Source organism: Anolis carolinensis, chromosome 3, assembly GCF_035594765.1.
Source record: "Anolis carolinensis isolate JA03-04 chromosome 3, rAnoCar3.1.pri, whole genome shotgun sequence".
Taxonomy (NCBI): domain Eukaryota; kingdom Metazoa; phylum Chordata; class Lepidosauria; order Squamata; family Dactyloidae; genus Anolis; species Anolis carolinensis.
Genome location: NC_085843.1, coordinates 39,878,052 through 39,891,781, shown reverse-complemented (window position 1 = coordinate 39,891,781; position 13,730 = coordinate 39,878,052).

Here is a 13,730-nt window from a genome sequence, read left to right as displayed (position 1 = left end):
ATTAGGATAATTGTTCATAAAAATGTTTGTACAAGGTGGGCAAAAAGTCACAAAGGCATCTGATGTTTTAATAACCTTTTCAGGAAAAAATGAAAAGGTTTTGCATGTCATGTAATGTAATTTTATATCCCATATATACTGTATATGGTGCTATGGTGTTGTTGATGAAAAACAAAAACAACAAAGGATATTAAATAGTAAAACTCCTTTGTGACTTTTGGCTCACCCTGTAAAAGCCAGTGTGGCATCTTTAAAGGACTTGTGCTGTTGGAAGTGCACACAAAAATAAGTATGTATCTTTGCACAAACCTGTTTAAAAGTTCAGAGTTCAGAATGATGGAAACATGAGTTTGGAAAAATAGGAAACTGACTGAAATAAGACTTGTCGTTCCTTAATGTTCTCTCCCTCATTTTGTAGAGCCAAAAATCAAGAAACAAGTCCTGAGCAGAAATACTAATAGTAATAGAATTGTGGATTTATAAGTATTTACAAAAATCATCTAGACACCCTGGACAATAACACTGCTTTCTCAAGGACTTAGAATCATAGAATCATAGAATAGTAGAGTTGGAAGAGACCTCATGGGCCATCTAGTCCAACCCCCCGCTAAGAAGCAGAAAATCGCATTCAAAGCACCCCCGACAGATGGCCATCCAGCCTCTGCTTAAAAGCCTCCAAAGAAGGAGCCTCCACCACAGTCCGGGGGAGAGAGTTCCACTGCCAAACAGCCCTCACAGTGAGGAAGTTCTTCCTGATGTTCAGGTGGAATCTCCTTTCCTGTAGTTTGAAGCCATTGTTCCGTGTCCTAGTCTGCAGGACAGCAGCAAACAAACTTGCTCCCTCCTCCCTATGGCTTCCCCTCAAATATTTGTACATGGCTATCATGTCTCCTCTCAGCCTTCTCTTCTGCAGGCTAAACATGCCCAGCTCTTTAAGCCGCTCCTCATAGGGCTTGTTCTTCAGACCCTTCATCATTTTAGTCGCCCTCCTCTGGACGCTTGTCAACATCTCCCTTCTTTCAGTGGCAAGCCTTTATTTACCTATAGACAGCTTCCCAAACCTTATTTCCAGGAGGAACTTTATTTCCAGGAGTAATTACAACACGCTGTGGAGAGTAATGTACAAAGGAATAACTATCCTCCTGCCAATGTTGTTATTTTTAAAGAAACAAACATGTAACTTCCAGGGGAAGACTATCATAAAATTGCCTGGAGGTCTATCAAATTCTTAGGGAGACCATTTCCAGGTTTCCTTGGGCAAAGGTAAGAAAACCCATGGATTTACGGGGGGTACTAGAAAATTCACCAGCTTATTATTTTAACTATGACTTATCAAGGCAGTTAATAGTACAGTATTATAGTGCAATGCATTAGCAAACAAGATGAGCTGAAATTTATTTTGTACAGTTGAAGCTTACTGGTTCTTTTTCTTTGCATATTTGACATTTACACTATAGCTTCATTAATGTCAATGGAATGTTGCCATTCTCAACACTGCCTCATTTACACTATCTTTATTATGCATTTCTGACATTTAATATCTGGGAGAAATGAGGAAATAAGTTAATTGGTAGAATGGCATTCTTGAAAAATTAAGAATATGTGGCAGAATATCCATTCATATTCTTTGGAAATGTGATGAGACTGACTTTAAGCCCCAAAGCAGTAATTAGACAATTAGCATGGCCAATCAGGCTGGAAAGAAAAGGAAAGACCTCCCACTTTGACCACTAATTCCTTTTTCCAGCAAAGGGTTAGGTTTTTCTGTGCAAACTGAAATAAAGACAGAGGAATCCTGAAACAAAGAACTTTCAGTGTATAACATGCCACAGTGAAAATCGGAGATTGCTCCTGTAGCTTTCATAGCTGTGTAAAAGAAGGTATTTCAGCAGGTTTTTATCTAATCAGGCTACTAAGTAACAAGCAATAGTTGCCGAAGTTCTCTCTTCTATATAACCGTTAACTCTGGCAACCTTTCTTGGAGTGGGTGGTGTTGCGATTAAGCACAAGAGCAAAAGGCTTGTCCCTTCCACTTTGTCCAAAAGGAGACAAACGTACATGTCAATTGTCACATGTCATAAACAGGATGCTGATAACTGTATTATGTAATTTATGCAAATACAAGACAGCTATAAATGCTATTTACAAACATAAATATGGTAGGTTGGAATGGTTTTCTCTTACATAAGCTATGGTCAACGTATCATGTAACTAAGTACTTTTAATGAAAGCGTGCCTTTCCATGGCTTGCCTAGATTTGACCTTTAAATATCTTGAAAAATGTTGCAGTGTGCATTCTCAGGAGCCCCCCGATGGTGCAGCAGGTTAAATCACTGAGCTGCTAAACTTGCTGACCGAAAGGTTGGCGGTTCAAATCCGGGGAGCGGAGTGAGCTCCCACTGTTAGCCCCAGCTTCTGTCAACCTAGCAGTTCGAAAACATGCAAATGTGAATAGATCAATATGTACCAGTCTGGTGGGAAGGTAATGGCACTCTATGCGGTCATGCTGGCCACATGACCTTGGAGGTGTCTAGCGACAGCGTCAGCTCTTAGGCTTAGAAATGGAAATGAGCACCAACCCCCAGAGTTGGAAACGACTAGAATTAATGTCAGGGGAAAATCTTTACCTTTACTTATGTATTCTCAAATGTCAGTACAGTTTGATCATCTCTTATCTTGAATTTAGAAATCCCAAATACTCCAAAATCAAAAATACTACATAGGTAGTTGAGAAAATGATATCTTTGCTTTTTGATGGTTCAGTGTACAGAAACTTTGTTTCATGCAGAAGATTTTTGGAAATATTGTGTTTAAGGTGTATATGATGCAGAAATGAATGTCATGCTAACACTTTGCATCTCCATGATATCTCATTATGCATATATGTGTTTGTAAATACAAGTGTTCCAATCTCTCTCTCCCCCCCCCCCCCCCAAATTTAAAAATCAAAACATCCCTGCTCCCAATCATTTTGGATAAGGGATGATTGGCCTGTGCATACTCTGAAAGTTACACTCAGTGCACTTGAAAAATTAGCTGTAAATAAACACTAATCCCATCAGAAAACCTTTTGTGTGCAAAATGTTTTACTAGCTGCTGTTTTGAACTATTTCATCTCCCATTGCTATTTGCCCTCATATGACAACTCCCATGTGTCATTTTCCTCTATTATTTATGGTGACTTACCTGATTTTACTTATAACATCATCAAAGTAGATGTAGATTGAGATTTTGCATCAGGAGATATAGCTATAGAGATGTAGCTATGTCTCTATACCTATGCCTCCGGGTGTATTCCTTCAAGCCTGTTTTTCAAGCAGTTTAGCCCTCCTAATATAGACATTTCCATGCTTTTGGAGAGCAAAAGGTTGGCCGAGGACATATCCGGTTCTTTATCTGTAGCTCAACTTTCTGCAACTGGCCTTTCACGGTGCTTTCAGCTAAAGAAAAAGAACTGGACACATTCCCATGCATCCTACTTGCTTTGCAGTAACACATCTACACTGACCATTTAATGTAGTTTCAAACAGAGATTGAAGAAAGTGGTTTTGTTGCATGTATGATTACAGAGGAAATCCTGGAAACAGTTTGATGTCCAGATGGTGATGCAACAGACCACAGAGGTGTGTATTAAGGTCTTTCTGTGGTGTACCTTTGTTGGAATTTGTTGTTTAGCCACCACCGTTTGAAACTAGCTTTGAACTGCAATATGGGTCAGAGTAGATAGGGCTAGAGATAACTGTATTGTGCTCTACTATTTGAAACATATGTTTTGAAGTGACTTTCAACCTCATCACATAACCAAAAATCCCTGTCATAGGACACTTCCTCAACGCAGCTGGCACGGAGCCCACTGGATCTCATCCCACAACATACATCTACTTCTGAGGGAGACTGCTCATGTTCAGAGTAGGAATATTGGGGACAATGTGGGTGCACTCCGGAAAGGTGCCAGTGATGCAGGGCACCGGGTGACAGATTTGCCCCACTTTCCCATGATTTGACCCACTGCCCTACCTGCTCCCCATGTCCCCACATCAAGGACCTCAATGTGATGAGGTCCTTTCAGTGATTGCATCATTGGATGAGAATTCCAACCTGAATCATAACAGTGAATTGTCAAGATATTAATGTTTTATATCATTGTAAATCACAAACAGTATGCCATCTAGTGTCGTATCATTGATAATACAATGAGTTTAAGATGCAAAAGCTAATATACTTCTAGAGAAGGGCTGCATCTCAATCACAGAGAACATACTTTATATGGTCAGCCAATAACAGTTATTTTTAAAATAGGTATTTCCAGAACCCCAAATTATGTCCAAAAAATCAGGAAAGTAGATTTGCCAAGTTTTGGTGTGTGAGTTTAGTATTCCCTTCTTGGTTAGGGAGCTCACATCTTGATACTGGAGAAACCCTATCATGATTTTCATAAATTAAATAAAGTGAAATCATACCCGTGAAAAGATTCATATACTGAAAAGTTCCCCATGTAATCTATTTTTCCCTCATGAAGAAAGACTTGTGATTGTGAAAGTTGCTTTCAGCTTTGCCTTGGTCTCTGGCTGTGCGCTTCGTCTACAGATGCAGTTTTCTTCCTTTTTTAAAATCTACAGAAGGATTTTAAAAGCTATACTGTCTGGCAGTGAGCTGGAAGTATTAATCATGCTTCCCCTACACATAACCGCCCTGGGAGGAGAATGTTTATAGAAGTGTTTCCTCTAGAATGTACACCATATTCATAAAATTCACTATTGACATGCCCAGAATCATCCTAATTACCAGGTATTCAACACCGCCCACATGTTCCTTCAACACAGTTCTGCATAATGTGTCAGGGAATGAGTCTGCAGGTTTTCAGTCTGCTGCCACTGAGCACAGATAATCAAGCATTCACAGCCTCTTTTTTTAAACAGGCACAGATGTGTAAACTGGAGGTGGATTTACAACAGAAGCAGTGAGGGAAGTAGGACTGTGGTCATGAACTATGTCCTCAAATGCTTCATCCCAAAAGAGGAGATCTTGGGAAATTAGCAATGCACAAATTACTCTCCAATCAAATAATAATTGAGTCACCAGTTGTGAAAGGTACTGTGGAACGTGTTTAAATTAGCTACACTTTTTAGATGGTTCTAGAATTAACTCTTAGTGCTTTGCACAATTGTTTTGTGATTCTTTAAAGCTAGTATAGCATAGTGGTTTATATGCTGAACTATGGGTATATCTACACTGTAGAATTAATGTGGTGTAATTAATTTGCCACCATTTTACCTGCAAAGGTTCAATACTATGAATCCTGGAATTCACCAGCACTCTTTGATAAAGAAGGCTAAAGACCATGCAAAACTACCATTTCAGTTACCAGAGCCATGACAATTAAGTAGTCAAATTGCATTAGTTCTATAGTGTAGATCCACTCTATGTGTTTGGGGGACAGGGTTTGATTTTTACTCAGGATGATGTTCAAGGTCTCCCATCTAGGCACTGAATAACAGTAATAGTAGTAGTAGTAGTAGTAGCAAATAATAATAATAATAATAATAATAATAATAATAATAATAATAATAATAATAATTTCAGTTGCTCAGATGATCCATTGGAACTTGTACCACAAATATCATCTCCCTGTGACAAAAAATTGGTGGGATCACAAGCCTGAAAAAGTTACAGAAAAGAAACACATCAAACTAATTTGAGGCTTCCAAATTCAGACTGACAGAGTTTGGGAGCACAATACTCCTGACTTCATGATCGTGTTAAAAAACAAAGTATGGGTTGTTGTTGTTGCAATCCCAGGTGACAGAAGAATTGACGAGAAGCAAGTGGAAAAGCTGATGCGATACGAGCATTTAAAGATCGAACTGCAAAGACTGTGGCACAAGCCAGTAAAGGTGGTCCCAGTGGTGATCGGTACACTCGGTGCAGTACCTAAAGACCTTGCAGCACTTAAAACCAATTGGCACTTACAAAATTACCATCTTTTAGCTGCAAAAGGCCACCCTACTTGGATCTGCACACATTTTTTGCCGATACATCACATAGTCCTAGACATTTGGGAAGTGTCCGACGTAGGATCCAATACAGCAGCCAGCATAGTGGTCTTTGCTAATCTTGTTGTGTACCTAATAATAATAATAATAATAATAATAATAATAATAATAATAATAATAATAGACCCAAAATGCAGTCTATGCAAGGAAGCTGACAAAACTATTGATCATATCCTCAGCTACTGTAAGAAAATCGCACAGACGAACTACAAACAAAGGCACAACTATGTGGGCCAAATGATTCATTGGAATCTATGTCACAAGTACTACCTGCCAGCAGTAAGGAATTGGTGGGAACACCAAACCTTCAAAGGTAGTGGAATCCAGACTGACAAAGTTTTGGAACATAACACACCAGACCTCACTGTTGTGGAAAAGAAAAAAGTTTGGATTATTGATATCGCCATACCAGGTGACAGTCGGATTGACGGAAAACAACAGGAAAAACTCAGCCATTATCAGGATCTCAAGATTGAACTCCAAAGCCTCTGGCATAAACCAGTACAGGTGGTCCCAGTGGTAATCGGCAAACTGGGTGCCGTGCCAAAAGATCTCAGCCAGCATTTGGAAACAATAATCGATCTGTCAACTGCAAAAGGCCATCTTACTGGGATCTGCATGCATGATCCGAAAATATATCACACAGCCCTAAACACTTGGGAAGTGTTCGACTTGTGATTTTGTGATACGAAATCCAGCATATAGATCTCGTTTGCTGTGTCATACTATGTCTTTGTGTCAATAATAATAATAATAATACACTTTATTTATATTCTGCCCTTCTCCTCTAGGGGACTCAGAGCAGATTACAGCATTTATAGTGGACATGGGCAAACATTCAATTCCTTTACAATCACATACAATGACACACACAATCACAGGCAAAGGCAAAAGCTTCTTTCATTTCCGGCTTCTGGAGGTGATGCTTATCTCTGGCTCTGGAGAGGTGCGTTTTACATTTTCAAGCTGAGGAGCCTGCATTGCCATCTCCTGGTCATGTAGCCGGCAAGATTCCTTGGAGCGTCTCTTTGTCTTTACCTGCTGAAGTGTTACCTATTTACCTACTCACATTTGCATGTTTTCTAACTGTTAGGCTGGCAGGAGCTGGGGCTGACACATGGGAGCTCACTTCATTGCGCAATTTAAATTGCCAACTTTTAGGTCAGCAATGCAGCAGCACAAGGGTTTAACCCATTGCATCACTGCAGCCCCATTTTAACTGCGAAGGTTCAGTACTATGGAATCCTGGAGTTCACCAGAACTTTTTTTATAAAGAAGTCTAAAAGACCATGCAAAACTCCAACTCCAACTCCAATTACTCTGTAGCATGGAGCCATGACAGTTAAAGTAGTGTCAAATTGCATTAATTCTAAAGTGTAGATCCACTCTATGTGCCTAGGGGACAGGGTTTGATTTTTTACACTGGATGATGTTCAAGATCTCCCATCCATGCACTGAACAAAGCTAGACTTGCTTTGGTTCAACAATGTTGCTTTCTTCAGCTCTGTGGACATACAGTAGAGTCTCACTTATCTAACACTCACTTATCCAACATTCTGGATTATCCAACACATTTTGTAGTCAATGTTTTCAATATATCATGATATTTTGGTGCTAAATTCGTAAATACAGTAATTCCTAGGTAGCATTACTGCGTATTGAACTACTTTTTCTGTCAAATTTGTTGTATAACATGATGTTTTGGTGCTTAATTTGTAAAAACATAACCTAATTTGATGCTTAATAGGCTTTTCCTTAATCCCTCCTTATTATCCAACATATTCGCTTATCCAACGTTCTGCCAGCCCGTTTATGTTGGATAAGTGAGACTCTACTGTACTTATGAAAAAAATTTAGAATAGTGGGAAAATATGCTGCATTCTCCCATGTTGCACTTGCATTACCTAGAAACATTGTGAGAATCACAACTTTATTGTTGTTTTTGTTATGTGCCTTCAAGTCTACTCCAATTTGCCGTTCTATTATAATGCAAACAAAACATCAATCTCTTCCAACCTGACCTTATTACGTAGTCTAGACCTGTTCAGGAATTGGGTGGAAAACTATATGAGAACATTGGACTCCACCATGAAAAAAAAGTAAACACATAACAAAAGAAAATGAAATGTCTGTTTATACATATAGTTCACAAGGCCTTAGATTGGTGTTTTGCAGCAGTGAAGGAAAACCATTTTCTCCTTCAAACAGATTGGTGCTGGGTAGCAAAGTTCTATCATAATTTTGTTAGTTCCCTCTTTCATTATCATATTTGTTTTGAAGGAAAGCTAGACAACATGAGAAATTAAGATGTGCCTCAGATTTTGCTAAGGACTTTAGAAAAGTCACAAATGTATCTATAGTTTTGATTGATGCAACCTAGAATTTAAAACATTGGACTACAGGAGACAGGTTGATCTGTCCTGCAGTAGAGAAAATTGAGATAATGAAGACAAACAATGCTTGGAAGTGTAAATTTTCCACCAGAATCCTTTTAAAATGTGGACAATGAGCTATTTGGTTTAGCATGGGATGATCTGGATTTGTAAATGCTCCATCTTCCTCCAGATTCTAATCTAATCAAAGCTTTTCAATATTGCCTCTTTGCCAGGAGCTGCCTCCTATAATCTTTCCTAGGCTGCTGAGACAGTGGGGGCAATGTGTGTGTGTGTGCAAGCAAACAAGCGAGCTAGTAAGCTGATTTTCTGTGCACACTTACTCTTTCTCTCCATTCAAGGGTTGCGCAGGCGCACACAGTAGCAACAGTTTGGCAACATAGACCTTTCACAACCTTGCAATTTTACTAATTTCATCTGAAAACAACTTGGTCCCATCAGACACCTGTTTGCATTTTGTGTGTATTTTTTGCCATTTATGAAGCTCTTCAACATGTGTTGTTTTCTAGTGTAGTTACTGTATATACAGTATATCCTTGACAATTCTGTGAATATAGTCATTGAATTCAATATGCCTAAAATGCACCCTTGGCCAAGATTCCTGATGTACACGTACTCAGATCATGAGAGAGGCCACACCTCATAACAGTATCATTAACTTGAAATTAATCTCCAGCATTTTCTTTTTCTAATGCTCTTCTCTCTCTCTCTCTCTCTCTACATCAACCTCTGTGCCTCTTGAAATGCATTTCCATTTGTCTGCCTTGTATTAATCTCCCTTCAAATGTCTCATCCCAGTGATCATTAGGGTCATAAAGTGCCTGCCCTCCCTCATATTCTTCCCTCCGGCAGTCTTCTTAGCATGTCTTGCTTTGTTAACTCTTATCACTCTACTGCAATCTGAGACTGTGACTTTGACCCAGTGGTCTGTGCTTCAGTGATCCAAAGCACCAGGAAAGTGAGGCTGGGAGTAAATGCAGAGCTCATAGGACTTGACCTATGCTTAATGGCAATTTCAAATATTAGTATTCCACTCATATTCAGCTGTTCATATTTTCAGGGGCAATGAGGATCAGGTCTGATGTTTTGAGAACTGTGGGTCTCCCTGTGATGAGTGCCTGTTCCTCTAGACTTCACACTTATCCATGTTAAGCTGGAAGCCAGACTCAAGTCTCAGGATGCACTTGTGGAATTGTAGTTTGACACCACTTTAAGTGCCATGCCCCAAATGCTATGGAATCATGGGAGTTGTTGTTTGGTGAAGCACCAGTTCTCTTTGTCAGAGAAGGCTAAAGTTACAATTCCTATAATTTCATAGCATTGAGCCATGGCAGTTACCACCTTATCAGACAGACAGCGGTAGAAGGAGGTGGCGGTCCACTTTGCTGCGATCCATGGGGAATCTGGCATCCCACACCTTGCATCTCCTGCCTTGCCAGAAGGGTAATCACATGGGTGAAAGCATGGAGCATGCATGGTGCATGCGGCTTCCCCCCCCATAGATTGGGCAACACGGGAAACCTCCTGTGTTGCTAGGGCAGGGGTTTCACTTCTCTGTACCCACATGCCAGTTCCACTCTTCTGCACCCACAGAACCAGCATGGGAGCTGGCCAGCTCAGTGGGTGGATCTAGCCACTCACCATGATGAGGTCAAAAGTGATGTCAAACTGCATTAATCCTTTAATTTGGATGTATCCTCAGTCACAATGGTGGAGGGGGTTAAACTGCTAAGCTGCAGAACTTGCTGATTGGAAGGTTGGTGGTTTGAATCAGTAGCAAATGTGAGTAGATCAATAGGTACCACTTTGGCAGGAGGGTAACGGCGCTCCATGCAGTCATGCTGGCCACATGATCTAGGAAGTGTCTATGGACAACTCTGGCTCTTCGGCTTAGAAATGGAGATGAGAACCACCCCCTGGGTTGGACACAAGTAGATTTAATGTCAAGGGGAAACCGTTACCTTTACTTTATCCTCAGCCTTCTTTGCATACAGGTTTCAGGGCTGGTTTTAACATTAGGAAAAAAACTGTGAAGCAGCTATATCAGAAGTTGGCAGCAGTTTCTGAAGGCAGAAACTAGCAAAAGTTGGAGGACAGAACTGTGTGAGCCAGTTGGCTTGCTTACATTCTCTAAACTAGCCTGGGAGAATGCTGTCCCATTAGTAGTGCTGCTGAAGGACGATTCCACTGTTAATCTGGCTGGTTTTGATACAATGATGACAAAAAGTATTCTGGGTGTTGTAATACATACAAGTAGCTTCTCCAAGCTCTGGAATGTTCACTCTGCAACCTTTCCCCTTGTTGGAAGAAGATTGAATTCACTGAAAGGCCAATAGGCTTCTGTGCCGGGAAGGGAAAGCACTACCTATTTTGTTTGCCCCCCCCATCTCCAAGAGAGAATGATGTGCTTCTATGCAGCAGTCACGACCTTGGTAAGAAATCTGGATTGTAAATCAAGATTGATAGGGCATTAGTAAACAATCGCGTAGGTAACCCAAGTTCAAATCTGAGGCCAGATTTATTTATTTACTGTATTTTTACCCTGCTCTATCTCAACCCCCAATGGGACTCAGAACGGCTTCCAAATTGGAATAATTCAATGACACTATAAACATATACCAATACAATACATATTATACATTAAAATCAGTAAAACAAAAAGCATAACAGATGAATTGCATCCCAGAGTACAGAAGGGACTTGCAGATGTATGCTCTGAACCACTTGCCATCCTTTTTGAGAAATCTTGGAAAAGGTAAGGTGCCAGAAAGCTAGAGAAAGACAAACATTTTCCTTCTCATAAAAAAGGCAAAAAAGAAGATCCAGAAAACTACAGACCTGGATCAGCCTGACCTTAATGCTAAGGGGAATAATAGAATGGATGACACAGGAGTCTGTTTATAAGTATTTTGATGACAATATAGGGCCCTTCCACACAGCCATATAACTCAGAATACCAAGGCAGATAATTCACAATATCTGCTTTGAACTGGATTATCTGAGTCCACAATGCCATATAGCTCAGTTCAATGTGGGTTGTATACAGCTGTGTGGAAGGGGCCTAATGAACAAATACTGCCCAACTGATCTTATATCTTTTAAAATAAGATCACTAGTTTGGTAGATGATGGGAATACTATGGATGTCATTTATCTGGATTTCAGGAAAGCATTTGGTAAGTTTCCCCATAATATTTTAACTAACAAATTGATTAAATATGGGGAAAATGTAAGATGGATCCATAACTGACTGGAAAAGCAAGCTCCAAGAATTGTTATCAGTGGCTGTGCTTTAAACTGGGTGGAGGTCCTGAGATTAGGATTATTGTGATCATAAATTTATCATGTGCCAGCAGTCTGATTCTGCAGCAAAGATGGCAAATGATATTTTAGCCTGCATTAATGGAAATATCATTTCCAAGCTGAGGTAAGTAGTAGTCCCACTATATTCTGTGGTGTTCAGGCCTAATTTGGAGCACTGCATTCTGTTATTGGTGCTGCATTTTAAAAAGAAGCCACTTTAGACAAGTTGGAGTAGGTTCAGAGAAGAACAACATAGATGATAAGAAACATGTGGAACAATCCTATGAGGAGAGGTTGAGGGAACAGGGTATGTTTAGGTTGTTGAAGAGAAGTCTCAAGAGTGATGTGATTGTTTCATCACACCAATTACCACGGTGGTAGGTTATCCAAGCAGCTTCAACATTTGGCTACAATTCTGGAGACCAGGGTTTGAAGTCCTGCCCAGCCATGAAATCCACTAGATAATCTTGGGAAGGCCACACATTCCCACCCTCAGAAAGCCCTTTGACAGTTTCACCATGGGATCATCCTACGTCAGAAATGGCTTGAAGGCAGATCACAATGGCAGTAATGATTACCAGTTGTGTAATTTCTGGATTGGCAAATGCTTTATCATCACCCTTTGGGAGGATACAATATTAAAAATAATTTTAATTTACATACCTTTCCCAACAAATGTCTTCTTCCTATGCAATGATAACAGCAACTATCAGCATGGGCAGCATATAATAGACAATGCAGAACTAAAATGGTGCTATGGATGAGGCAGACCATGGTTTCCAAAAGAAGAAGAAACATTTTCAATTTCTACTAGGTCTAGAACATTTCAGAAATAAAGGTACATTTCAGCAGAAGTACGATGGGCTTTTCTTGTTTCCCATTGGGTTTTGGAGTCCTTGGAGCAGGTGTAGGAAAACATTTTTCTGTAAAAAGCTGTCATAGTTTTATAATGTTTGTGAATTAGAACTCCAAATTCTTACAGTTAGCATGGCCAGTGGGATTCATCTGCCTTTGCTTTAGACCAGCACAACCTGTGGTCCTCCATCCCAGAAGTTCCAGCCAGCTTTTCCAATGGTCAGGAATTCTGGGAGCTGAAGTCCAAAACATCTAGAGGGCCATAGGTTGTCCTTCCATGGACTACTTTAGACCATGGAAGGTAAAAGTCTACTCCACATTCCAGCCCAGCACAGAGACAGTGGGTGGAATCCTGTATCATGTGCTTAGTTAAGGATACTTAACTAAGTAATCTCTTCTGGTTCGATCCTCCTCAACCTGTTAGAAATGCCATTCACCTGTGATTCAGTTATTGATAGAATGCTCTTCTTTCTCCCTATTCAGTAGATATCTAGTATGGTAGGTTTGGGAGGGGAGAATTATAATAGCCATAATTATAACAAAAGCAGTTGTGAATAGAAAACTGTTATGGATGAGTACATTTAGGGAACTGTTTCATATTTTCAGTTTCAGTGGCAACTATGACACTATCGGCGAGTCTCACAGAAACCATCCCATGTTATCCGGTGGCCACCCGTAGTACTCTGTCTTGCCAGCTTGCTAGATGGGAGAGAAGACTCCCTTTTCAGGTGTCTTGTGTTATCGACTCCTGCTTCCAGAAAGTGAAAAGCAGATGGGGAAAGGTTATGGGATGGCTAGCCATCTCCGAAGATGGACCCTGTTGGGAGAGAATGAAGTAAGATGTTTTCCCCGCTCTTCCTGATGCTTTCCCTCACTTCCCTCCTGCCTGTCTGAGGAAGTCCCTACTCTCCAGGGCAGCAGAAAACAAACCTGCTCCCTCCTCCTTATGACATCCTTCCAAATATTTAAACATGGTATTTAGCAGCTCAAATTGCAAACAATTAGAAGAGCATGGATCGGACCTTGGAAAAACATCTTAATGGCAACTCGACCCCCAGAATCCTCTTTCAGCATGACCATTAGCCATAACAGCTGGTGGATTCTTCCTGTTTTAGTTCCAAGCTTTG